The sequence below is a fragment of the Magnolia sinica genome, chromosome 7 (genome assembly GCF_029962835.1).
Source record: "Magnolia sinica isolate HGM2019 chromosome 7, MsV1, whole genome shotgun sequence".
NCBI lineage: Eukaryota > Viridiplantae > Streptophyta > Magnoliopsida > Magnoliales > Magnoliaceae > Magnolia > Magnolia sinica.
This window is the reverse complement of record NC_080579.1, coordinates 43,367,625-43,371,997: the sequence shown is the minus strand read 5'-3', so window position 1 is coordinate 43,371,997 and position 4,373 is coordinate 43,367,625.

Here is a 4,373-nt window from a genome sequence, read left to right as displayed (position 1 = left end):
GATGCTTTAGATTTCCTACGATCATTACATTGATGCTTTATGAGGGAACCAATCCCATGAATGTTCAGAACTTGTTTTGATATATACATGTTGATTTAACTGCTCTATCATCTGACTGGATAGGATAGGACTTCAAAAATATGTTTGATCTCCCTATTGGAAAGAGATGTAACTGAGAATTGTACAAGAGGACCTTTTAACCTGGTGTGAATGATTTTTGAATAATGTGTTGGTCATGAAACAGCTTCATCTTCTCCTTGTAAATTCTCGAGTTCTCATATACATCATTCTGGATCTCTTCAAGTTCATTCAACTGAAGTTTACACATCGAGCCAGCGTTGCCAAATTAAAGTTTAAATTTTTAATAGCCTAGTAGGCCCTATGTTCCAACTCCACAGGCAAGTGGCAAGCCTTCCTATATACAAGTCTAAAGGGAGACATTCCAATAGGGGTCTTAAATGCAGTACGGTAAGCCCATAAGCATCGGTCAAGCGGATTGACCAATCCTTACAATCAGGGTTAACCATTTTTTCTAAAATGTGTTTGATCTCCCTATTGAAAATTTCAGCTTGCCCACTTGTTTGTGGGTGATATGGAGTGTTCATTTTGTGGGAAATGCCATATTTCTTCATTAAGTTCGTAAATGGCCTATTATAAAAATGAGAACCTCCATCACTAATGATGGCTTGAGGCATTCCAAACTGAGAAAGAATGTTCTCTTTTAAGAATTTAATGACTATTTGATGATCATTGTTCCGGCACGGGATCGCTTCAACCCATTTAGTGACATAGTCTACCACTAGCAAAATATATAAATTCTCAAAAGATTGGAGGAATGGTCCCATGAAATCAATGCCCCTGCAATCAAATGCTTCATTGATCAGAATGGGGTTGAAGGGAATCATGTTTCGATGGGACAATGCTCTAAATTTCTGACAATGCTCACAAGCTTTGCAAAACTCATGAGTGTCCTTGAATATAGTAGGTTAGTAAAAGCCGCACTGAAGAATTTTGGCAGTGGTCTTTTTGGCAGAAAAGTGACCACCACAGGCCTGAGAATGACAGAAGGAGATGACACTTCAGTGTTCATTGTCTAGCACATATCTCCTTAAGAGTTGGTCTGGGCAATATTTAAACAAATAGGGATCATCCCAGAAGAATTTGTGTACCTTGGTAAAGAATTTTTTCCTATCTTACGTAGTCCAATGTGTCGACGTGAAACCTGTAGCAAGATAATTAGCAATATCTACAAACCAAGATGAGTGGGAGACTTTAAACAATTGTTCATCAGGGAACATGCCATTTATATGTGTCGTCTTAAGGGAATAAGAGAGATCAAGGCAGGAAAGATGGTCAGCTATTACGTTCTCTACTCCCTTTTTTATCTCTTTTTCCAAATCAAATTCCTAGAGTATGAGGATCCATCTTATCAGGTGGGGCTTAACATCATTCTTAGAAAGAAGATACTTGAGCGCCGCTTGATCTGTGTAAATGACAATCTTGGATCCGATCAAGTAGGACTTAAATTTGTCCAAAGGGAATACCACGGCTAAGAGTTCCTTTTCCGTAGTAGAGTAGTTCACTTGGGTAGGATTTAGAGTTATACTTACGTAATTAATAACGTAAGGCTTCTTTTCTTTTTCCTATCCTAAAACCACCCCAAGAGCATAGTTAGACGTGTCACACATAAGTTCAAAAGGGATGCTCCAATTGGGTGGTTGCATGATAGGTGCAGCGGTTAGCATGCCCTTGAGCGTAGAAAAAGCTTCCTAGCATTGCTCAGTCTACTCATATGGTGCATCCTTTTGAAGTAGATTGCATAAAGGACGAGAGAGGTGACTAAAGTACTTTATGAATCTTTTATAAAATCTGGCGTGTCCTAAGATGGATCGCACATCTCGTATGTTCTTAGGTGGAGGTAAGTTAGAGATAAGATCAATCTTAGCCTTATCTACTTCAATTCCCTTGGACGAGATGATATGTCCAAGGACAATTCCCTTTTGAACTAAGAAATGACACATCTCCCAATTCAGTACCAAGTTCTTTTCCTCACATCACTTTAACACACATTTAAGATTTTCCAAACAATCACTGAAGGATGGACTAAAGACAGAGAAGTCGTCCATGAAGAGTCTAAATATTGTCCCATCAGATCAGAAAAAATATTCATCATGCATCGCTGAAAAGTGGTGGGGGCATTAAACAGTCCGAATGGCATCCTTCGGTAAGCAAAGGTGTCAAAGGGATATGTGAATGTGATCTTTTCCTGATCTTCAGGGGTTATCTCTATCTGGTTGCAACCCGAATACTCATTAAGGAAGTAATAGCCTATCCAAAATTTGATCAATGAAGGGTAAAGGAAAGTGGTCCGTCCTTATGACGGTATTCAATTTCCTGTAGTCAATGCACATTCTCCAACCAATAGTAACTCTAATCGGCATGAGTTCATTGTTGGCATTGGCTACAATGGTGATTCTAGACTTCTTAGGAACCACCTGAGTTGGACTCACCCATTGGCTATCGAATATAGGGTATACAATAGCCTGACAACTTCAGCCTTAACCACTTTCTTTATGTTTGGTTTTATCTACATTGTGGTTGTTGGGAGGTCTTCACATTATCTTCTAGATAAATGCGATGAGTACAAATTAAAAGATCAATTCCCTTGAGATCCGCAATCGACCATCCAAGGCTCCTTTGTGCTCAATGAGAGTAGAGATAAGCATACTCTCTTGTTCTTGCTCAAGGTGGAAAGAAATCACCCCGGGTATGTCTCATCTTGACCTAAATAGACATATTTCAAATCAGGGGGTAAAGGTTTTAGGTCAAGCTTCAGTGCCTTAAGGTTAAACGGTAGAGGCGCTACATTAGTTTAGGGCAATTCTTAAAATTGTGGCCTCCACCGGTTAACTTCAAGTACCTGCATGGTATCCAGTATAGTCCTCATTTCCCTAATCATATCATCATCAAAATCATGAGAGTGGGCGAGGCACGTCTCTAGAGGGTCAGAGGATAAGTCAAAAGTGTTCTATCTTCCACGAAAGAGTCAATCATGTAAATGTCGAGGGAATCGTCATCTTCCTCTAACCGTTTGCTTGTATTAAAAAATATATTCAACTTCAATGTCATATTTCCAAAAGACAAACTCATGACTCCATTCCTGCAATTAATGATTGCATTTTGTGAGGTAAGGAATGGGCAACCAAGAATGACTAGAATTTAAGTGCTCATGTCCACGATGGGTTGAGTATCTAGGACAATAAAATCTACCGGGTAGTAAAATTTATCAACCTGGACCAATATATCCTCAATTATCCCTCTCGGTACATGAACTAAGTGATAAGCAAGTTGTAATGTGGTTCGGGTGGGCTTTAATTCACCCAAACCTAGCTATTCGTAAACTAAGTAAGGAATCAGATTTACACTCGCTCCTAAGTCAAGAAGTGCATGCTCAATTCGGTAGTTCTTAATTACACAAGTGATGGTTAGGCTACCGGAATCTTTGTATTTCTGTGGCACATCTTGCTTTAGGATGACACTCACTTTTTCAGTTAAAATGATTTTCTTTTAAATATTTTACCATCTTTTGGTCGTACATAAGTCTTTCAAAAATTTGGCATATGAAGGTATTTGTTTAACGACATCTAGTAGAGGAATATTGACCTTCACTTGTTTCAGCACCTCTAAAATGTCCTGAGAGTTAGAGAGAAGTTTTAGTGTAATTAACCGTTGGGGTAATGGTGCAATCAACTTACCTTGAAGTTCTGGTTCTAATTCATGTGGAGTGTTACTAGGTCTATCAGTTTCATCTACTTTCGAGTCCTTAAACTTTCAGCCCTTACTGAAGTAGATTTGTCAATTGCTTCTCACTCCTAAGAGTAGTGATAGACTTAGCTTACTCCATTTGATTTGAAGATCTTGGATCATTTATTTTGTATTACTATTTAAGTTGGGGAAAGGTTGAGCAGGTAGGATCCCTTTCTCTGCAATTGAATTTTTTATCCCATGCCCTTGTATGACCTTTGAAAGGTCTTGAAAGGTTTGTAATATACTCTGATTGATAAGCTCTTAGTTTTAAATATGTTTCCAGATCGGGTCCTCTTGAGGTTTTCTTTGATTCAACAATTGGTTAGGGATTCCTTGAAGAATAGCAGTTTGTCCATTCCTCCAATTAAAGTTTGGATGATTTCTCCAACTACGATTGTATGTGTTAGAGATGGGTCCATTGAAGGGTCCTTGGTAGTTGTTCACGGCATTCGATTGCTCGTTTAGTACCTCTTGAAAAGTAGGTATCGTTGGGTAATTTTCAGTTGTGTGTATATTGCAAGCATAGATACTGCAAACAACTTCCTTAGCTTTATCCTTCTTAGGTT